This window comes from Chiloscyllium punctatum, chromosome 22 (assembly GCF_047496795.1).
Source record: "Chiloscyllium punctatum isolate Juve2018m chromosome 22, sChiPun1.3, whole genome shotgun sequence".
Taxonomy (NCBI): domain Eukaryota; kingdom Metazoa; phylum Chordata; class Chondrichthyes; order Orectolobiformes; family Hemiscylliidae; genus Chiloscyllium; species Chiloscyllium punctatum.
Genome location: NC_092760.1, coordinates 86,379,948 through 86,404,551, shown reverse-complemented (window position 1 = coordinate 86,404,551; position 24,604 = coordinate 86,379,948). Strand labels below are relative to the sequence as shown.

General features: G+C 42.6%; 1 protein-coding gene across 3 annotated transcripts in view; it reads left to right on the top strand.

Moving 5' to 3' along the window:
- The window catches only part of LOC140493827 (protein kinase C-binding protein NELL1-like), a 980,593-nt gene that overhangs the window by 139,882 nt on the left and 816,107 nt on the right, over positions 1-24,604 (top strand). The gene's annotated exons all lie outside the window — the stretch shown is intronic.

Here is a 24,604-nt window from a genome sequence, read left to right as displayed (position 1 = left end):
TCCCTACTTACCCTTTTGAGCTTAATATATTTGTAAAAACCCTTTGGATTCTTCTTAATTCTATTTGCCAAAGCTATCTCATGTCCCTGTTTTGCCCTCCTGATTTCCCTCTTAAGTATACTCCTACTGTCTTTATACTCTTCTAAGGATTCACTTGATCTATCCTGTCTATACCTGACTTATGCTTCCTTCTTTTTTTAACCAAACCCTCAATTTCTTTAGTCATCCTGCATTCCCTATCCCTACCAGCCTTCCTTTTCACCCTGACAGGGATATACTTTCTCTGGATTTTTGTTTTCTCATTTCTGATCTGGACAATATCCAGGTTTGGGCTGACATCAGGCAATGACCATCTCCACTCAGAGACATTCCAATCACCACTCCTTTGATATTCAATGGTATTATCATCACTGATGCCCCACTATTAATGTGCTGGAGGTTACTCAAGTGGACCCGCCACATAAATACAGTGGCTCAGGAGCATCATCACCCTCTGCAAGTTCCCAACCAAGCCACACGCCATCCTGACTTGGAAATATATCACCATTCTTTCGTTGGGTCAAAATCCTGGAAGTCCTTCACTAAAGGCTTTGTGGGTCTACCCACAGCAAGTGGACCGCAACGTTCAAGAAGGCAGCTCACTACCAACTTCTCAAGGGCAACAGGGACTGGCAATAACTGTTAGCCTTGCCAACGATGTTCGTGTCCCATGAGAATTAGAAAATAATTTGAAAATTTCTACATCAAGCAAATCTGTCTTTTCCCTCTCTTTGTGTACTTTCTCTTGCGGAAAGTAGATCCCTCTTCCTTCACTCAAAGTCCTGAAGCTTCCTCCATTCACTGGAGCTGCACCAACACCTGTATTGTTTCAACAGGGTTAGTTCACCATCACCACCTTTTGCAGGGCACCTGTGTATGGGAAAGAAATCCTAGCCTTGCCAGTGATACTTGCATTCCATAAACACATTCTTTCCTGGGATGAGAGCGTTGCTGGCAAGTGTGTTTGCCCTTCCTTCATTGCCTCTGAAGCTAATTGCTGGCTCATCCATTTCAGAGGACAGTTCAGAGTCACAGACTGGGTAAGAACGGCAGATTTCATTACCTGAAGTACTCTAATGAATCGATCATGTTTATTTTAAACAATGAATGATGCTTTCATGGTCAGCGTTCCTTATTTCTTTAAAAATTCAAATCCTATCAGATGGTAAGATTTGAACTCATGACCACAGAATGTTGGTGGGGACCTGTGGGTTATTAAGCCAATGAGATTACTACTACACCATCATTTTCTGAACATGGTAAGTTATATCTTGGTGTTGAGTGGTATGGTGGCTCAGTAGTTTGCACTGCTGTCTGACAGTGCCCGTGACCTGGGTTTGATTTCAGCCTCAGATGACTGTGTGGAGTTTGCACATTCTCTGCGTGTCTGCGTGGGTTTCTTCCGGGTGCTCCAGTTTCATTCCACAGTCCAACAATGTTTAGGTTAGGATGGATTGGCCATGCTGAATTGCCCATACTGTCCAAGGATGTGCAGGCTAGGTGGATTAGTCATGGGAAATGCAGGGTTATAGAGATAGGGGAAGGGGATGGGCTGGATGGGTCCAGGTGGGAAACTGTCTGGAGGGTTGGTGTGGACTGGATGGGTTGAATAGCCAGCTTTCCCACTGTAGGGATTCTATGAATATTGTGTTTTCATTACAAGATTTCAGATTCAAGCTCTGCACCATCATTTGAGACATAATTTCAGCTGAGAGTTCAGCGAGAGGAGCTTTCCCAGTCACTGGCCAGCATTTATCTCAATTAACACCACTACAAACAGATTAATGTGACAGTCATCTTATTACTGTTGTATGTCCTTGTTGTATACAATTAGTTCTGTGTCTGCCAACAAAATACCAGTGATTACACTTTAAAGTAATTCATTGGCAGCTGGATGTGGAACACACAATAAAAATGCCATTTTCATTGTTGGTTTTCTCTCTATCTCCCTCTTTGGCTTGTAGTTGTTTCTGTGGTCTATATATTTTGTTTCTCCAATTAATTCAGGTTTCAAATGATTCTTTTAATTCCTTCTGAGTTCACCAGTCACCTAAGCATACAAATTGTTAAAATTATAAATACATTGTATAATTTTGGAACATAAAAATCCGGTTGCGCTGTTATTCATCTACTATATTACTCTAATGATAGTGAGGTGTTCTCAATGATACATTGACTGGTCTGCAATCTGTTCCCTGAAAGGGATTCTTATCTGGTCTTGATGAAATCAGATAATGCTGCAGTTCTGACCCACTCTCCTTCAAGTCCCCTCCTTTCTGGATGTCAAATGGGATTCTGATTGTGCAGATAGTGCTGGTTATTATTTCACTTCCCCACTGCTCATTTGTCTCATTTTGTGTTTTTATAGTAACTACCCTCAATGTGTGTTACAATCGAGTCTATTTATAATTGAATATGTGTGGATCACAAAATATTCAACCCGGACTTGTCACCAAAAATATCCCAACTCTGTACTTAGCACTGTCTTTCTGCTGGAGTTGAACTCATACAAACCCAATCATTTATTCAGCTCCTTCTTTGTGTCGAATATTAACTCATTTTGAGCTGGGTTTTGGGGGCAGGGTTGGAGGCAACAGTCTTGAGCATACAAGCTCGGAGCAGGAGTAGGCTCTTCAGCCTATCAAGCTTGCTCTATCATTCAATGACATCATGGCTGATCTGATTTGTCCTCTCAACTCCATATTCCCACTAATTCCCAACACCATTTGATTGTCTTAGAGTAATAGAGATATACAGCACGGAAACAGACCCTTCGGTCCAATTCGTCCATGCCAATCAGATGTCCTAAATTAATCTAGTCCCATTTGCCCATGACCTCCAAACCCTTCCTATTCATGTTCCCATCCAGACTCCTTTTTAAATGTTGTAATTGTACCAGCCTCCACCACTTCCTCTGGCAGATCATTCCATGCACGCACCACCCTCTGCATGAAAATATCGCCCGTTAGATGCCTTTTATATCTTACCCTTTTCACCCTAAACCTATGCCCTCCACTTCTACACTGCCCCACCCCAGGGAAAAGACCTTGTATATTTATCCTATCCATGACCCTCATGATTTTATAAACCTCTATACGGTCACCCCTCAGCCTCCAGAGAAAGGACGCTCCAGAGAAAACAGCCCCAGCCTATTCAACCTCTCCCTATAGCTCAAACTCTCGAACCCTGGCTTTTTGTTAGTCAAAAATCCAATAACCTCAACCTTTTAAAAGGATGCAATAACCACACCTGTATTGCCCTCTCAGGAGGAGAGTTCCTCTAAATCATGATGCCTGTACAGAAAATATCTCCTCCCTTGGCAGAATCTTATTGGCAGAACTCTGAATTTTACATTATACCCTCTGTCTCTAATCTCCCTCTCATCACATTTCATTCTCCATTGGATGGAACCAGCGTGTTTGTCATCTGATCATTCTCGTTACTGTAGTTATCAGTTGAGTGAACCATCTTTGAACTGCATTTACATCTTTTTAAAGTAATGAATCTAAAACCATACTCTGTAAATGTGGTCTCATAATGCTCTGTGTGATTATGGTTAAACATCCCTGTCATTGTATATTTTTTCTCCTTGCAACAAACAATAGCATTCAATGTACTTCCCTAATCACTGGCTGTATCAGCATGCTGACATTCTCCGACTTGGTAACTCTTCATTTAGCTGGTGTACCATGTAAACTGTTAGATCGCAAGGTCATAGAGTCATAGAGTCATAGCGATGTACAGCGTGGACACAGACCCTTCGGTCCAACCCATCCATGCCGACCGGATGATGGGAGAGAATGGATTTCAGTGCCTTGAAAGTATTACTCTTGCATAAGTCAACTGCTTGATATTTGGCTAAGCCTTTGATCGCTTAAATTTGACTTTTACAGTATTAATCTATCCAAATTGTGCCAAATTTGGAGGCTTGGAAATTTGGAATGATGAGTTCTTACTTGTCAGTAAATAAACATCCAAATCAACTAAGAACAAAACTTTGTAAGCTATGTGACCTGAATTATTGAAAGCGACCAAACTAGGAGAAAACGAAATATGACAGAATACAAAAGCATGTGTACAAACTGTCCCAATGCGATGCCTGGGCTGTAGAGTTTTCAGTGAGCAGTTTGTACATTGCAGACTTCACACTTTCATCAAAATCCAAGGGAAATATTCAAATCAATGTTGCATCACCTCATCTCATATTCTACAACATTCTGAATTCAAGCCCAACTCCTGAGCACAAAATTCCAAGCGAGCACGCCCATGGTGTACTGAGGATGCGCTGAATGGTTGGAGGGGCCATTATTCAACTGAGCTGTTAATCCAAGGCCAATCATCTACTCTCTCAAGCACATATAAAATATGTGAGATGGCCCGGGTGTCCTTGGAGAAGGAGCACGCGGGTGTCCACTGACACCCTGGAGTTGTGAAAAAAAAAGAGAAAAAGAAAAAAAAAAATATGTGAGATGGCCCGGGTGTCCTTGGAGAAGGAGCACGCGGGTGTCCACTGACACCCTGGAGTTGTGACTGGCCACTTGTGTGTTTCCTTCCCTTCTGGAGAGATTGGACCATCTTGTGACTGTGCAAGGACTGTTCCTGTTGCTGCTTGGGGCCTGCCTCCCTGCTGCTGCCTGGGACTTGCCTTGGGGCCCCTCCCCAGGACTTCCACCACCACCACCACTGCTGCTGTGGCCTGAGGAGAGGCCTGCCTCTACTGCTGCTGCTAAAAAAAAAATAAAAAAAAAAAATAAAATATGTGAGATTGTTTAAAGAACAGCAAGGGTAGTCTCCCTCATATTCCGGTTAGTGCTTATCTCTGAAGCATCATCACTAAGAAATAGATTGCTTGGTCTGAGTCACACTGTTGTTTTTGGAGCTTGCTGTGTGCAAGTTACCTGGCAGGTTTTCTCATTGACTCCAGTGAAAAGTGAAGTTGAGACAGTCCCAGAGGTCTGCTTTCTCACTCACTAAAAGAGGTGACTGGTGGTTGAACCCAAGGGTCACCAACGCCTCAGGCAAGGGGAGAGGTTGAGAAAGATGTACTATCATGGTAATCTCAGCCAGTGCAGGAAATTGAAGCTGTTGTTGGTGTCCCTCTGCTTTGCAAACCAGCCAAGTGTTGTCTGAAAATATGATAGCACATCAAAAGTAGTGAATTAGTTCTAAAACACTTTGTAGTGGCCTATAGTTGTAAGGTGTTAGTTAGATAGAATTCTTTCACTTTTTTCTTTTATGTACATATTCTTTTACGTGGGAGGCAATGGCTTATTGGCATTATTGCTGACTGTTATTCCAAAGACTCAGGTATATTTCTGGAATCGTGGGTTCGAATCTCTCCATGGCAGATGGTGGAATTTGAATTCAATAAAAAAAAACAGAAGTAAGAGTCTAATGATGACTATGATATAATTGTTGATTGGTGGGAAAAGCCAATCTGGGTCACTAATGTCCTTTAGGGAAGGAAACTGCCATCCTTACTTGATCTGGCCTATAAATGCTCCAGACCCACAGGAATGTGGTTGACTCTTAACTGCCTTCTGGATAATTAGGGATGGGCAATAAATGCTGGCCAGTGATATCCACATCGTGTAAATTATAGTTTTTTTAAATTTAGAATTTGAAACTGTTTAATTATGAATATGGAAGGTCACCGTAAGTACCTTAATAAAGCACACGGTTGTTAAAAAGAGATGTGTTTATTCAAAGTTAAAATCGCACAACACCAGGTTATAGTCCAACAGTTTATTTGGAAGCACTAGCTTTAGGAGCACCATTCCTTCCGCATTTGATGAAGGAGCAGCACTCTGAAGTCTAGGGCTTCCAAATAAACCTGTTGGCCACTACAACCTGGTATTGTGCAATTTTTAACTTTGCCCACTCCCAGTTCAACACTGGCAAGTCATGCTTATTTGAGGTTGACTCATTAAAAATTAAATGCCACTCACTGTTGACATTTGAACCCCTTTCTTCAGACGATAAAACTTGAGCTCCAGATTACTAGTACATAGGACAGTACAAAGCAGTACAGACCCTTTGGCCCTCGATTTGTACTGACCAGTACCTGTAGCATTATGACTATACCCCCACCTCCCCTCATCAAGACATATGCGAGAATGCCAAATTTCTGATGATCATACCATTTATATTTAGTTCCCAAATGTTTGCCTTTCTTCTGTGGATACATTTGTACTTGGATGCCCTTGGAGAGGGTTAAGGCAGTGTCCATCAACACTCTCAATGTCTTTAGAAAGAGGTGCTGTCTCCCCAATTTCATTTTAATTTAATCTCCTGCCTCCCTCCTGACCTCTCCCTCATCGTTATTGTTATTGCACTTTCCTGGTGTGCTTTGCAAGTAAATTGGCTCTTAATTTAGAGTCAGAATTTAGAGTTAGGTTCAGAATTAGATCTTATTGTCATGTGTACTCAAGCATAGGAATAGATAAGTACAGTGAAAAGTGTATCTTAAAAGTGCCAAGTTAAAGTACAAAACCAGATTTTTTTCACAAAAAGAAAAGAAACAAAAGAAACAGAGCTGAAAGAAAAATGCCTGGATTTTAAAGTCTTTAAAGTCTCCTGTAGCTCAGCTCTGGCCTGGAATTTCGGTCAACCTCCTCCCGGGGCGTTCTCTATCGATTGCCTTCGCTGTTGCCTCTCATTATTGGGAGGAGCTCCCTCTGCTACAGCTGTTTCCGAAACTGCTCAGGAGACCAGGACTGTTCTCGCCCTGCTAAAGACACCGATAATGACATCGGAAGAGAAATAAAAAGAAGAAAAACAAAAGGAACTAGAGAAATGAAACAAAGAATTGGAAACACTGATGATTTATTGGTGGGGAAAGAAACATTCAAGTATGTATAATAGCATTTCTGATATAGGAAAGAAACAATAGATGCAGATGTGAACTACTGTGGATCCGAGTATTTTGAAATTCAAAGGAAAGCAGAAAATGCCTGAGTTTCTTAAAAAGGTTAGGAATTGAATGAGCAAAAGAGAAAAATGCTGGATTATGATCAAGGTTGGGAACATAGGCTATTTTTGCTTTAAAATGAGCTACCAGCCAATCACTGAGTACATGGATATCTGACATTCTCCCACTTTTTCTCCTGCTTTAGTCTGAGTGTTCCAATTTGGCACATGTGGGATTAGCTACAGAAACAGTGAGATCTACATTCACAGGAAAGAGCGTTCCGAGCTGGGAGAAGCGTTTAGCAAATCCAGACATTCCAGATTCCTGGATTTATAGCAGGATGTCAGTGGTAATATCACTGGACTAGTAATCCAAAATCCCAGGTCAATGTGCTGTCAAATCCCACCATGGCAGGTGGTTAAAATTTGAATTCAACAAAATCTGGGATTGAAAATGAATTTGGCAACCATTGTTGTAAAAGGCCCATCTGGTTCACTAATGTCTTTTCAGGAAGGAAGTTGACTGTCCTGGCCTACCTGTGACTGGAAACCCACAGCACTGTGGTTGAGGTTTATATGTCAGATAAGCAATAAATGGTGCCTATATCGTGTGGATGAAGAAAAATAGCGGATATTTGATAAAAGTTTACGTTTCCCTTTGGGCTGCAACATTGACCCTCTTGCCTGACCTGAAACAACACCCCTTTTATTTTTAGGGGGGGTTAAAATTACCAGCAGCTCACCCCCAAGCTCGTCCTCTCCACACATTAATTTTTAGTGGAAGATTTTGGCGAATTGTTTGACTTGTGAAGTTGTGTGAAAAGCGGGCAGCCACAAATAGCTGCTGCTCCTAAGAATAGATCTGAACAGAATAATTTATACCCAATGTTATTCTGAGACCATCAGACTTATCATTCTCTCATTAATGTTTTAAGACCAACTGTTAAGCCTTTCCCTGAACAGTGTACTTCACAAGATCTTAACTTGGGAAATATCGAAACATCGGAGCTGCCTGGTACAGAAGGAGACCACTCTGCCCCTTGTGATGTGCTGGTAGGAAGCCCATAGCCCTGTAGATTAAAATACAGGTAACACATTTTCAAGTGTTGTTTAAGAAAAGGGAGGTGACGGCCTAATGAGATTGTGGCTGGACTGTTCATCTTGAGTTTTGGGGAACATTCTGGAGACCTGGTTTTGGGCAGATGGTGGAATTTGAATTCAATTAAATTAAAAATCTGGAATTAAGAGTCAAATTATGACAATGAATCCATTGGTGATTGGTCATGAAGAATCAATCTGGTTCACTAATGTTCTTTTGGAACATCCTTACCTGGTCTGGCCTACATGTGACTCCAGGCCTGTGGCAGTGTGTTTAACTCTCAATGAGGGACAGGCTATAAATACTGGCTTAGCCATTGACACCCTCGTTCTAAGAATGGATTTTTAAAAATTGTGATGAGATTTTCTGCTATACTTTCCTTTCTTTCCGGCAGTGAATTCCAGATCCACCAATGACACATGGCGAAGTTGCTACCTGATCCTGTGAATCAGTACACGCTGATAACCATGTGGTCAAAAATGCACATGGACCCACAGAACCCATGACCAATGACACGGAATGTGAGCAATCATACTTGTTAGCCAGTGGTTGCTGACAAGGACAGTGCACTAACATCGTTCCCAATCCGACCACTTCCAGTTTCGGAAGTTACTGCCACTTATGACCTTGGAGGCCAACATGGCAGAGAAAAATGCAGAATAGAGGGAACATAAATTGCTACTACCCTTTCAGGAGAAAATTGTACACAACTCCCCTCTGCTCCCTTTGCTAGTTACTTTGAACCTGTGCAGGTTAGTTAATGAGTTCTCCGCTAAGGGAATTATTGGGAGCCAAGTAACATTGATAGCATATAAATTAAATTTCCTTTCACACTATCTATCCCAAAGGGGAGAATAGTCCCAGACATTCTGATTGCCAATCCGTCATTTCTGCAGGGAAAACCAGACTGTGTGGAAATCCCAACACAGCCAACTCTGCAGGGATTTCACGAGGGCTTTCTTGACCTGTCCAACTCCCCACTGGGTTAACTCACTGACTCAATGGCAGGATTCTGCAGCATTTAATTAACTGTTGCTGTATTCCAAGGTATTGAAGAAAATCTTTCAACAGAAATCCTAACGTATGCCATTGGTTTTCTGAAATGCCAGACAATTCATTTGAAAAAGACAATTCATCCGATGTCAGAGGGGCATGATTTTCCCTTCCTTGGAGGTGGTGAGAAGGGGAAATCATTAGGACAGGTGACCCTGGAGAATCTCATTCACCCTCTTGGTTGTGACCTACAGAACTAAGTTCTTGGGAAGGAGCTTCATGGTGGACGTTCTGGACTAATTGACAATTAAGATCCTGTGGCACAGTGTTAGTGTCCCTCCCTCTCGACCAGGACCTTCTAGGTCCATGTCCCACATCCAGTATCAGATGACCACAGATGATTGCATCCAAATGGATTGACTGAACAATATCAACTCACCATCTCTGCAGTTCCCTGCATCCATTGAAAGACAAGAAAGGTGAGTCATTTCCTGACTGGGAAACAATGGCAACTTACCTGCTGAATTGGGAGGGGCCTTCATTCATCTCATATTGGTGATAAGTGGCTTCTTAAAGCCAATGCACTACCCATGACCCCGATCCTACTGATTCCTCCTCTCCCTGCAACTCCCACCCCACGGGGAGAAGGATAGGAAGATTTCTCTCTCTCCACCCATGAAGCAGATCTAGACTGTCCGTCTTTAGGCCCTAGAATCTGCCAGCAGGGAAGGCTCCTGGAATATGTGAAAGCTAGTGGACTGTATAGGATGAACATGAAGTACAAACATGGAAGGTTGGAAAACACAATAGAAGACAAAAAGTGTGGCACTGGAAAAGCACAGCTGGTCAGGCAGCATCCGAGGAGCAGGAGAGTCGACGTTTCGAGCATAAGCTGTTCATCGGGAATGTGGGGGGAGGTGGGCCCCAAGGGGGCTGAGAGATAAATGTGAGTGGGTTTGGGGCTGGGGGAAAGGTAGCTGTGAATGCAATATGTGGATGAAGGGTGTGATGGTGATAGTTGAGAGCGGATAGGTGGGAAGGAATTGGGACAGGTTGGATAGTTCAAGAGGGCAGTGCCGAGTTGGAAGGTTGGATCTGGGTTAAGGTAGGGGAGAGGAGATGAGGAAACTGGTGAAATCAACATTGATGCTGTGTGGTTGGAGGGTCTGAAGGCGGAAAATGAGGTATTCTTCCTCCAGGTGTTGGTTGGCTAAAATTTGGCGGTGGAGAAGGCCCAGGACTTGCATGTCCTTGGCGGATGGAAGCAGGAGTTGAAGTGATCGGCCATAGAGTGGTGGAGTTGGTTGGTATGTGTGTCCCGGAGATGTTCTCTGAAATGTTCCGCAAGTTGGCTCCCCAATGTATAGGAGACCACATCGAGAACAATGGACACAGTAGATGAGGTAGAATAGAAGTTCAATCATTGAGTCTTGGGGTGAACATGACCTCTGAAGAGGTCAAACTGTAGCTGTCCAGAAAGAGATAAATAGCAAGGCAGAGTTTGTAGTCGAGTTTGTAAATATAATACAAACCAAGAATACCATCAGAAGCAGAAGGCCAAGTGGCTGGAAAGCCTTGTGCCTATTGTATTAATAAAAGACTATTTTTCTCCTAGTCACAGTAAACTTACTGCAAAGCCTCTTCCAATGATGCTGACCTTGAAGAAATTCTTCCTCCCTCCACAAGGATCTCAGCAAGTCTCCCTCCCACTACACCCACCAGGTCATCTCCTCTGCCCTGCTGCTCTGTCCATTGCTCCCAATGTGGTCTCCTCTGCATTGAGGAGACAGGATGTCTACTCGCAGAATGTTTCGGAGAGCATTTGTGGGTCACAGGCACGAAACAACCCCATCACCCTGTGGCCAACCACTTCAACTCCCCCTCACACTCCACCAAGGACATGCAAGTCCTGGGCTGCCTCCACCGCCAAATCCAAGCTACCCGATGCCTGGAGGAAAAACGCCTCATCTTCCACCTTGGGACCCTCCAACCACACGGCATCAACATCGACTTCACCAATTTTCAAATCACCCCTCTCCTCAGCTCATCCCAGATCCAACCCTCCAACTGGGCATTGTCCTCATGATCTGTCCTACCTGTCCATTTTCCTTCCCACCTATCTGCTCCACCCTCCCCAATGACCTATCACAATTACCCCCCCACCTGCATCTACCTATCACCATCCCAGCCACCTTCCCCCCAGCCAAGCCTCTATTTATCACTCATCACCCTTCCTCCCCCCTCCCCACAACCCCTCACATACCTTGATGAAGGGGTCCTTGGATGCTGCCTGACCTGTTGTGCTCAGCAGCACGCTTTTCAAAGTTAATAAAAGATGCCTAACAACAAGAATTTCCAAGCTAGAGTGAATTTTAGGTGTACATACAGGTGTCAGTTCAGAGAGCACTGGCCCTGTCACATAGAGTCAGAGGAATCTAAAGCACAGAAAACACCTTTCAGCTTATCACATCCATGCTGGTCCAAAGTAACTATCAAAATATTCTAGTCTCACTTTCCAACACTTGACCCATGATTGGATATGCACAGGCACAAAGTCTCCAGATTGGGTTTGAGATGCTAAAGCAAGGCTAGTAGCATCACATTCTGAAGAGAAACTGGAGGACCATGATCTGTGAATAGGTTCACCGATTGCAGGAAAAGCAATTTTGAACCTTCTCTTGGCTTTGTCAGTGATAATTTTTATTTTGCCCATTCACGGGATGTGGTCATCATTGGCTACACTTGGGAAATCAATTCACACTAAAGCTGTATTTTAGCACAGCCAATACACCTAACCTGCACATCTTTGGATTGTGGGAGGAAACCAGAGCATCCAGAGGAAACCCACACAGACACGGAGAGAATGTGTAAACTCCACATAGACAGTAACCTTAGGCTGGAATCGAACCCTGACCCTGGCACTGTGAGGCGGCTGTGCTAATTGGAAAACATTGTTATAAAGTGGAATTCAAAATTGAAGTCAGGCTGCTGGGACCTTTAAGTGCATTGGATTAGAAATCAGGCAGAATGGATCAAATGTCACTTTGCATCAGCAATCTGAATTGGAAAAGGTTAGTGCCTTTGCTGTTTGTCAAAGTTGGCCTTCACAAAAAGACACAGCAGCTTCCAAAACTGAAATCGAGGAATTACAGAGTCTGATTGGATAGCTGCATTGACTGGTACAAGGTCAGTTGCCAGTTTTGAAGTCCTGCAGTTTGAAAAACTATGAGAAGTCTCAAGGTAGAAGAAATTATTCAGGCAAACAAGTCGTTGGAAAAGAATATAAAATGGAGGATTGCATTTTTAAATTTCCATCACTGGGAGATGCCAGGAATATAAAATTTGTTGTCTGTATTGATGCTCCTTGAGCAAATTTATGTGATAAGTTCTTGAGTGCAGGAGGATTTATAATGTTCTTACGGAAAGGGGAGATAAATGCTGCCGTTTAGCATGGGAAGCTAAAAAGGCCACAGGAGTCATAAAAAATACCTCAGTGCAGAAAGTCTCTCTCAGGAAGACGTTAGACATGGCATCTTTCTTAATGGAAATATTTGGAAGAAATTCCAAAAAGGGATTCAGCAGTCATACCTATTGATTGATACATGGGTCAAAATGGGATGATGTATACTCAATATAATGTGTGAATAAAAAAAAGATTGAGGATCAATATTGCAGTTTTAAAATATATGCTGGAGAATGGAGAGATTTCCAAATTGAAATGGGTGGATAACTTCAGTCAGCAATCTCCCTTGCAGAAGCAATGTGACGGTCAGGTAAATGGGGGAGGCAGGACCGAATTTGTGTGTTGATGATCTCAAGAACAACTGTAGGTCATAAAGCCAGAACCCGTGCTCTGAGAAAACTCACTTAATAGTATGTTTTTGATAATTCATTTCCTTCAATTGTGAAAATGTCTTTAATTTCACGATTAATAATTTTTAGGAGAATGACCTTTAATGGAGATTGAATTTTCCAAATGAAACATAATAAAAGTAGAACAGCTTTTGGGGAAGGCAATAAACAAAGCTGTCATTCTCAAAACAGATCAGATTGAAAGTGGAAAAACAATGAATAATAAAGTTGTCCTCTCCTAGTATCAGACTGGAGCCAAAGCATCTGGTGAGATTGCAGTGGCCACCTTTTACAGCATGAATTTATTCATGTGGGACGCAGTGTCAAAAGAAACATAGTGGAAATGCAAAGTTAATTAGCACAACTATCACCCTGGAGCAGCCCAGATGTGCAATGTTGCCATGGGGTCAGATTACAGGGTGTTTTCCTTTCGTTTTGGGTTCATCTCATGTTTTATTTCACATAACACCAGAATTGAAGTTGAAGCCAAGGAATAACTTTGACAATCAGAGAGAGAGAGAGAGAGTGAGAGAAAGAGAGTCATAGAGATGCACAGCACAGAAACAGACCCTTCAGTCCAACTCATCTGTGCCAACCGGAAATGAATGTTCCCTGACCGGGAATCGAACCTGGGTTGCAGTGGTGAGAGCACCAAATTTCAACCCCCTAAACCAGCAGATAAGAATTTTGTCTCATTGTACACCAAAGCGATATGTGGTCATTCCCTGACCAGGGATCGAACCCAGGCTGCAGTGGTGAAAACACTGAAGCCTAACTAGTAAAGCAGAAGGGAAGCCAGAAGTATAACTGGATGGAGAACAGTTGGAGCTGGATGTAGCAAGGATAAGGAGCAGGAGAGGTCAAGCCAGGAAGCAGGGTGTGATTGGCACTGGGCAGGAGGAGTGGGGGGTGGGGGGGTGGGGGGGGGGGGGTGGGGGGAGGGGGGGAGGGGGGGGGTGGGGGGAGGGGGGGAGGGGGGGGGTGGGGGGAGGGGGGGGGGTGGGGGGTGGGGGGGGGGGGGGTGCGGAATGGCAGTGAGGTCCCTGCTTTCCCCGAGAAATGGCCTTGTATGTTGCACTTAAAATGTTAACTCCATTTACCACTTCACTGCTGTTACCAGACTTGCTGAGTTCCCTCCAGCCATTTTGTTTCTCCTCCAGCCTTTTTCTGTTTTCATGAATAGTTCATATATTATTAAACAAGAAAGAGTGCAGATAAGATTCACCAGGATGCTACCTGGAGTGGAAAATTTGAGTTATAAGGAGAGGATAGATAGGCTGGGCGTTATTACCAGGAGACTGAGGGATGACATTACAGAGGTCGATAAAATTATGAGATGCATAGATAAGGTATATAGCCAACAGCTTTTCCCAGGCATAAGGAAGTCTAAAACTAGAGGAAACAGGTTTAAGGTGGGTGGGCGGGGGGGGTGGGGTCAGAGATACAAAAGGGTCCAGAGGGGCAATTTTTTTCACCCAGAGGATGGTGAGAGTCTGGAGTGGGTTGCCAGAGGTAGTGGTGGAGGTGAGTACAATTTTGTCATTGAAGAAAAATTTGGACAGGTGCATGGATGGGATAAGTATGGAGGGATCTGGGCCAAATGCAGGCAACTGCAATCAATTCGTTATGAAAACTGGGCAGCATGGACAAGTTGGGCTGAAGGGCCTATTTCCATAGAGTAGACCTGTATGCCTATGACTCGAAATCTTGGATTAACTATGCAGATATTATTTCAATCAATCTGTTTTGATATGCGATGGGATCTTGATCAGATGGGCCAGTGGGCTGAGGAGTGGCAGATGGAGTTTAATTTAGATAAATGTAAAGTGCCGCATTTTGGAAAAGCAAATCAATGTAGGACTTATACACTTAATGGTAAGGTCCTAGGGAATGTTGCTGAACAAAGAGACCTTGGAGTACAGGTTCATAGCTCCTTGAAAGTAGAGTCGCAAGTAAATAGGATAGTGAAGAAGGTGTTTGGCATGCTTTCCTTTATTGGTCATTGCACTGAGTATAGGATGTCATGTTGTGGCTGTACAGGACATTGGTTAAACCACTTTTGAAATACTGTGTGCAATACTAGTCTCCTTTCTATAAGAAGGATGTTGTGAAACTTGAAAAGGTTCAGAAAAGATCTACAATGATGTTGCCAGGGTTGGAGGATTTGAACTATAGGGAGAGGTTGAATAGGCTGGGGCTGTTTTTCCTGGAGCATCGGAAACTGAGAGGTGACCTTATAGAGGGTTATAAAATTATGAGGGGCATGGATAGGGTAAATAGACAAAATATTTTCCCTGGGGTGGGGGAGTCCAGAACTAGAGGGCATAGGTTTAGGGTGAGAGGGGAAAGATTTAAGGGGCAACTTTTCACACACAGGATGGTAGGTGTATGCAATAAGCTGCCAGAGGAAGTGGTGGAGGCTGGTACAATTACAACATTTAAGAGGCACTTAGATAGGTATATGAATAGGAAGTGTTTAGAGGGATATGGGCCAGGTGCTGGCAAATGGGATTACATTAGGTTAGGATATCTGGTCGACCTGAACGAGTTGAATTGAAGGGTCTGATTCCATGCTGTCCATCTCTATGACTTTATGCTATGACGACACATCTGTGGGACACTATCACTGCGCCACAAGGCCACACCCTATTCCCCTGTCTGTATGCATTATCTTTCACTAGTTTGCATCAATTCCAGTTACACTGAGAGTTGTGCAAAGCCAGTCGTCAAGAAGGTTTTTTGATGCTTGTTGAAATTCAGTCCTGTGGGGTCTACTCTCCTGCTCTGTATTCACACAAGCTGCACAGTATAACTTGGCTTCAAGTAACTGCTTTTAATCAATGCTTAGAATTATTCAGTGACCTGAAGTGTTGCAAATTGTGCAATTGAACACATCTCAAGTACTGGGTGACGAAAGTCTCATCTTGCCCGTTGAGGTAAATGGTACTGCTCCTTCCCTTCATAACCTGGGTATGATTTGCTGGTTGCTTGAACAGAAACATAGTCAACATTTTCAATTTAAATGTTAATGTCCTTTCAATTCCAATGCCTTTCTTTTAAGATTGCAGTTCCTTATCCATGAGAGAGATATCATTGTGCAGACTGTTTCATCAGTAAGAAATAAATATCTGCTTTTAGCAACTGCTGAGGACCAAATCAGGAGATTTTGCCCTAAAATAGTTGATATAAACTTCAGGGAGATGAAGAAGTAGTTGGGCCATTTGGAATTTCTCAACTGCTGTACATTTGAGACTGCTCCATTTCTCATCTACAGTAGCGGGTTTTGAGACCACTAGGACACAGTCTCTCCACAACCCCACCCCCCTCCCCCCACCGATAATCAGCCACCCCCTCCCCTCCACCGCCCCTACCGATTACTTCCTGCCCTGTTGGGTCCTTGAGCCAAGTGCTGACTTTGTTTTTGATTGGTGAATCACTGGTAAGATCCAATGCAGTCTGTGTATACAAGGGGCTCCAAAGATAAGGAATTTCAGGATATTGACCCAGTGACAATGAAAGAATGATGACACTTGAGCAGGTTAGGAATTTGGGGTTTTTTTGAGGGGTCGAGGTGCAAAGAATTAGATTTCTCAGGACCCAGTACCCTTGCTCTTTTATCATCAGAAGTCACAAATTGCCAGATTATAGTCCAATAGGTTTATGTGAAATCACAACCTTTCAGAACACCCCCCTTATAAAGAGCAGTGCTCTGAAAGCTTGTGATATTACATAAACTTGTTGGGCTGTAACCTGACATTATGCGACTTCTGACCTTGTCCACCCCAGTCCTACACCAGCAGCTCCCACATACTTGCCCTTTTAAATGTTAGACCTTGGAAAAGGTGGAGAAATATATCATCCAAGTGTCACGTTTGATTACCTTTGCAAAGGCTGTCTCACTCAATCTCTAAACTGCATGATTTTTGAAATTGAGGTATTTGTGGAAGTTCCTCTTCCTGTTAGGTTACCTACTCATCAAAAAATGCAGGTTTAGATTTTTGCCTTGATGGTGATTATAGGAAAGGAAATTCTAGCCTTGACTTTACAGCTGGTGATGACATAGAATTCTACTGTTGGTGGTAGCTACTTAATCTTCTTATAATCAAGCCTAGTTATTAGGATGATATAACAATCACATGATGGAGGATGAACACTGGACTTCTTCCCAAAAAAGAGTCAAGCTGGATTTGAAATCTTAACTCTATTCCTTTCTCCACAGATGCTGCCAGAGCTGCTGAGTTTCTCTGGCACATTCAGTTATCTTAGATTCTCAGCTTCTGCAGTAAATAACTTTTATTGCCCTATTATTTATATATATATATTCCAAAATGCATAATTGCACACTGAATCAAATTGAATCAGAGTCAACCTGCCTTGTTTAAATGCAATCAAAGCCTGGCAGTTAACTGTCAGTCATTATCTAACTGGTGCATTTTGCTTGGCAGCACCTATACCAATCAAAATGCATGTCCCACCAATCAGCACACTCTGCCTAAGCAGTGTAGAAATGTTGCTTGCCTTTTTCAGTGGTATTTTTTGGAATAACAACTGCTAGGCAAAATACTCAGATAAAGTATTTCTTTTGATCAGCAATACCCAAGTTCTGTGTTAGCAAATGATCGCAACCACTTTGTTACCCTGCACAGTGTCATTTTTGAGGTGGAGTCCCTCCCGAAACAAACAGGACCCTTGGCCAAATATTTATATTTGACTTCTTGTGACATGCTCAGCGCCACAGTGCAGTTTTATAACATTGGAATTGAGCGGTGAAGGCCAGATGAATGGCTCTTAAATAGGTTGTTGCATGCTGCTCCAATGATAGTTCTAGAAAGCGTTGGCAGTGTTTGTATGTCAGAAAGAGTGGGAATCTATCCGTCAATCCTTTGGAAATCCGAGACTTGCTGCCAATCATTGCAGCCTCCACCCCTCTTTAATGGAAACTCAGTCATTGAGTCTGCCCAGAACAAAGATCACTAGAGTTCTCGATATTAATGATATCATGACAGATGGGAACAAATGTGGTAAAATGGCGTTGAGATAAACAGAAAAATCAGCCATGATCTGATCACAAGGGACCAAACATGTCCACTCTTACTTGTATTTTGCTGTGTCTCCGTTGTGGAGTTCTGATTAAGCTCTGAGGAGGACACTCGATTTGCCATCCATGTTCAAACTGCAGCTTAGATACTGAGGTCATCAGGAAAGTATAATGGCTGACCCTGTACTTGCTTTGTGTTGCAACACTAGAATTCCAAATGAATGATTAGCTTGAAATACAAAGCATCACAAAGTGATTATTTTGTGCTGGTTAATTGTTTTCTAATTCCTTACTTTCGTGCTTCTCTTTTGTTTGGCTTTTGGTCAATAAGTATTGGAAACCAATCAAATGAGGAACACTGAATGTTTGGTTGGTTGGCTCAATTTAGAGTCAGAGTCATGGAGTCCTACCGCATGGAGACAGGCCCTTTGGCCCAAACTGGTCCATGCTGACCAAAATGTCCATCCACGCTAACTCCATTTCCCTGCACTTGGACCATATCCTACTAAACCTTTCCTATCCATGTATTTGTCCCAAGTATTTGGCCTTTTAAATGTTGTTAATGTACCTGCCTCAACCACTTGCTCTGGTAGTTCATTCCATGTGCGTACCACCCTCTGTGTAAAAAACATTGCCCTCAGGTTCCCTTTTATTCTTTCCTCTCTAACCTTAAACTGAAGCCCTCTAGTTCTCTAACCCTGGGAAAAAACCTGAGTGAATTCACCCTATCCATGCCTCTCATGATTTTTTACACTCTTATAAATCCCCCCTCAGTCTCCTACACTCTAAAGAAAAATATCCCAGCCTGTCCAACCTCTCCCTATAACTCAGACCCTTGAGTCCAAGCAACATGCTTGTAAATTTCTTCTGCACTCTTTTCAGTTTAACGACATCCTTCCTATAGCAAGGTGGCCAAAACTGAACACAATCCTCCAAGCGTGGCCTCACCAACATCCTGTGCAACTGCAATGTAACTTTCCAACTTTTATACTCAATGCCCTGACTGATGAAGGGGAATGTGCCACAAGGTTTCTTCACTGCCCTGTCTACCTGTGACTCTACTTTCAGAGAATTGTGAACCTGAACTCCCAGATCCCTCTATTCCACTACACTCCTTAAGACCCTATCATTTGCCATGAAACTCCTACCTTGATTTGACTTTCCAAGATGCAAGAACTCACACTTAGCTATATTAAACACCATTTGCCATTTCTCGGCCCATTTCCTCAGCTAATCAAGGTCCTGCTGCAATTTTTGATAACCTTCCTCACTGCCCACAATCCTGCCTATTTTGGTGTCATTTGCAAACTTACGAAACATGCCTTGTTCGTTCTCATCCAAATCATTGATATGGATAACAAGCAGTAATAGACACAGACCAACCCTCCACTAGTCACAGGCTTCCAATCTGACAAGCATCCTTCCAGAATTACCCTCTGCTTCCTTCCATTAAGGCAATTGTGTATCCAATTTGCCAGCTGTCCTTGGATTCCATGCAAGCTAATCTTCCAGAACAGCCTACCGTGTGGAGCTTTATCAAAGGCCTTACTGAAATCCAGACAAACTACATCTACTGCCCTGCCCTAATCAACCTTCCTGGTCACTTCATCAAAGAGCTCTATCAAAATAGTGAGACTCGGTCATGCACAAAGCCATGCTCACTGGTCCTCATCAAACCCTGTCTTTCCAAATGCATGTATATCTTATCTCTCAGAATCTTCTCAAGTAACTTACCCACCACAGACATTAGGCTTACTGGTCTATAGTTCCCAGGTTGCTATTTGCAGCCCTTCTTGATTAATAGCACAACAATCACTAACCTCCAGTCTTCGAGACGTCACCCATGGCTGTTGATGATATAAAAATATCAGCCAGGACCGCCGCCATTTCTTCCCAAGCCTCTTGCAGTGTTCTTGGGTATATCTGGTCAGGACCAGGAGATTTATCCACCTTCATGCATTCCAGCACCACCTCTGCTGTGATATAGATTGTCCTCAAGATATCGCCACTAACTTCCCCAAGTTCCCAAATCTTCATGTCTTTCTCCACCAGTAAACACAGAGGAGAAATATTCATTGCAGATCTCGGCCATCTCCTGCGGTTCTACATGTTTATGTCCCCCCCCCCCCCCCCACTTTGGTCTTTGAGGAATTCTATTCTCTCTCTCGTTATTCTTTTTTCTTTAATATACTTAAATAACCTCTTTGGATTCACCCTAATCTTCTCAGCCAGGGCAATCTCGTGCACCCCTCTTTCACCCTCCTGTTTTCCTTCTTCAATAAACTCCTGTATTCCCTATATATCTCCACGGTTTCCCTTGATCCCAGCTGCCTGTACCTGAGCCATGCCTCCTTCTGTTTTCTGGTCAAAAACTCAATATCTCTTGCCATCCAGGGTTCCTTATTCCTGCCAGCCTTGCCTTTCACCCTCACAGGAACATATCGACCTTGAACTTTAGCTATTTCACTTTTAAAGGCTTCCCACTTGCCAGAGGTCCCTTTGCCTGCAAACAAGCTATTCCAAACAACCCCTGCAAGCTCCTGTCTAATTCCATCAAAATCCCCAATTTAGAACTTGAACATGTGGGCCAGTTTGTCCCTCTCCATAACTATTTTAAAATTAATAGATCTATGGTCATTGGTGCTCTCCCACTGTCTCATCTGTCACCTCTCTAACCCTATTTCCCTAGAGTAGATCGAGTTTTGCCCCTTCCTGACTAATATCCTCTATACACTGCTTGAAGAAACTTTCCTGAACGCATTTAACAATTCCATCCCATCTAAGCCCTTAACGCTCTGGCAGTCCCAGTCTATATCAGGAAAATTAAAGGCTCCTACAATAACCCTATTGCTCCTGCAAGTCTCCACAATCTCCCTGCATATTTGTTCCTCTAATTCCCGTTGTCTATTTGGGGTCATATAGTACCAACCGAATAACATCACCATCCCCTTCTTATTTCTTATCTCCACCCACAAAGCCTCACCAGATGATTCTTCAGTTATTTAATCTCTTGATTTGATAAGAGATTTGACATAGTGGGAGGGGAAGTGCTCAATAATGTTGCATTTGGTTGAATAATGCATTCTTTGGAGGTAGCCTGGTTTTGCTTTTGCCTCTGAGCAGTTTTCTCAAGCAATACTGAAATATTGCATTTCTCCATTTGGGGGAGTTTTGAAACACTTTGCATCTTTGTCGGTGATGCCTGTGTTTTTCTTTTGGAAATGAGTTGTTTCTTGGTATCACCATTCCTATAAACAAGAGATTTGAGCCCAAATTTGAAGGATGCATAAAAGGTACAAAATGAGATGACAAATTATGTGTGAAAGCATGTCATTAATACAGATGCAAGAGGCCAAGCAGTTGTAAAAATATGTTATCACCTGCAGTCAGGGTCCTGTGTCAGGCTATAAATGCAAACATGAATTTTAAATGGGTTATCAACATTAAGCTATTACAATTCACAATTTTAAATATTTAATAATCTCAGCGCTGCATAGAGAGAAGAATTTTCTCTTCGTATTTCCTTCCATTGCATTTGGACATCTTACTCTGCTCTGTGCCAGTGGTGTGCCACAAGGATTGGTGCTGGGTCCACTGCTTTTTGTCACTTATATAAATGATTTGGATGTGAACCCAGGAGGTTTTGTTAGTCATTTTTGCAAATGACACCAAAATTGGAAAATTGGAGGTGTACTGGAGAGCAAAGAAAGAACTACAGAGTACAAGGGGGTCTTGATCAGTTGGGCCAATGGGCTGAGGAGTGGCAGATGGAGTTTAATGTAGGTAAATGTGAGATGCTGCATTGTGGAGAGGCAAATCAGATCAGGACTTATGCATTTAATGATAAAGTTCTGAGGAGTGTTGCTGAGCAAAGAGATCTTGGAGTGCAGGTTCATTGTTCCTTGAAAGTGGAGTCGCAGGTAGATTGAATAGTGAAGAAGGTTTTTGGTATGCTCTCCTTCATTGAACTCCTATCCTTAATGCTATGACCAGAGGTTATGTTGTAGCTGTACAGGACATTGGTCAGGCCACTATTGGAATATTGCATGCAATTCTGGTCTCCTTCTTATCAGAAGGATGTTGGTTAGGCCACTCTTGGAATATTGTGTTATAAAATCATGAGGGGCATGGATTGGGTAAATATACAAGGTCTTTTCCCTGGGGTGGGGGAGTCCAGAACTAGAGGGCATATGTTTAGGGTGAGAGGGGAAAGATATAAAAAGGACCTAAAGGGCAACTTTTTCACAGAGGGTGGTGCGTGTATGGAATGTGCTGCCAGAGAAAGTGGTGGAGGCTGGTACAATTGCAACATTTAAAAGGCATCTTGATGGGTATATGAATTGGAAGGGTTTAGAGGGGTATGGGCCAAGTGCTGGCAAATGGGTCTAGATTAGGTTAGGATATCTGGTCAGCATGGACAAGTTGCACCAAAGCATTGGTGTCGGTGCTGTACATCTCAATGATTCTATGTTTGACATTCATGCACGTGGCTATAGATGGTGCTTTGAGTTGAAAATGGCATGACGTGTTGTTTGTCGTTTTCCTTCAATTGCATTGAACTAGCAGCAAATCAAAGGCAAGTACATTGATAGGACAGAGCTGTTTGCTTTCTACAGGAGTCACATTGATATCAACACCAGACTGTCTGTCATGTATTTTCTTAATAAGATGTGTCCTTGTGAATTATTCTGTCAGCTGTTATTTACAGTGCACTAAATATTCCACTCTCCTCCCACCTCTGCTTTCCTCACCTTTTTCTCTGCTGGGTTCAATTCACTTGGCCCTTCACTTATCTATTGCCCCATAGGTGGAGTGCATTGCAATATCCCAGGAGTAGACTGGGAACCAGATATGCTTGTTTTACAGTCTCACTTGTTTGCTCTTATGAGAGACTTAGAGCCCTTGCCAACCCCTTTTTATAAGGCTGATGATACAAAGTACAGGTGGGATTGGTGATCCCCAGTCTTGGTGGGCATACATTACAAAAGGTACTGGTTCTGAAAAGGTTGCATTAACCTTCACCCGATTGGATGATGCCACACAATCTTGGGTGGACAGTAGGACGAATATAGCTTGAGGTCCCAATGGGGTTAGGTGTGTCATCCCTGGCTCCTGATATTTTGCACAATTACTCATGACCCCCAGTGTACTGAATAAAACCAAAATCCTGCAGATGTCAAGATCAGGATCAGGATCCAAAGATGTGCGGGTCAGGTGAATTGGCCATGCTAAATTGCCTGTAGTGATAGATGCATTAGTAGGGAGCAGGTGAATGGGTCTGCATGGGTTACTCTTTGGAGGGTTGATGTGGACTTGCTTGGCTGAAGGGCCTGTTTCTGCACTGTAGGGAATCAAACCTAATCTAATTATATTGGAAACCTGTAATAACTACAGAAGTAACTGGAGGAATTCAGTAGTTCTTGCAGCATCAAGGGACATAGAAACAGGGTTAACATGTCAAGAATTTCTGAAGAAGAGTCAGAAACATTAACTCTGTTTCTCTCTCCACAGATGCTACCAGACCTGCTGAGTTCCTGCAACATTTTCTGTATTTGTTGCAGCCGATGTTCCTATTGCTGTCATTCAATAAACTACATCCTGTTGTTAAGTCAAGTTCCTCTTCCTGTTTAAACTCATTTGTGGTTCATCATCCAGCCCTTCCTTACACCCAGTATGGAAGGGAAGATGAATGCAGTACTCCTTCACAAACATTAGCTGGTAGTGGTTAATTCCACAGCATACAAAACTGTAAAGTTGAAGGGCACCGTGCCAGTGAGATGACTAAACTTCAAAGACTGGCTGTGGACCAGGGAATGGCTTGGAACCTTTACATATTGAATAATGTTTTCATATTGATGCCAATATAAAGAGTTGATTGGATTATTCCTGTAAAGATATTCTTGCCCTTATTTGCTGTTACGTATGTGTATTTCTGTAAACATTAATCATGGTCTAAACAGATTTGTGTTACTATTGTATTCTATTTGCCAGAACAAGATATGCCAAAGTTAATTGTTTTGTGTGTCAGATTATGAAACATTTGGAAGCAGTTGTAGCCAATTATTTTCACAGTTAGATCTCGGTTTCACTTCTGGTGATTTGGCCAGCAGGGTTTCAAGCCAATAATTGAAAAAAAATGGTCATCACTACTTTTTGCCTCTGTTGGAGAAACCCATACAAAACAAAAATCTGATTTTCCAAAGAAGTGAAGAGCAATGTTCCTTTTTAAGTTTTAGTGTCTTTCATTTGACTTAAAAAATGTTATTTTAACAGAATTAAGAACAGGTCTACTTTGTGTGGATAAGTAGGTTTTCGAATTATTTTTGTTAAAAAAGTGCATCTGAATGATATTGCTCACTAAGTCAGCTGAAAAATCAACTGCTTTCCAATCTTGAAAAGTGTAAGTACGACTGTGTGCTTTTCCGTGAAACAGTTTGCGTAGGGAAGAGAACACAGTGCAACATGCAAATAAATCACTGATTGCACTTAGTTGATGAATCAAACCAAGAGTTGAACGGAGATATCGTGGTAATGCAATTCCATAAATAAATGTTTTCATGCGTTTTGCTACAGTTTTCAAGCTGACAGTTTAAGACTTCTTTAGTCATTGCTATGGAGATCAAGAGCATCTAAATTTGAAAGCTTGTGAAGTTATATTCTGCCTGTCAATATTA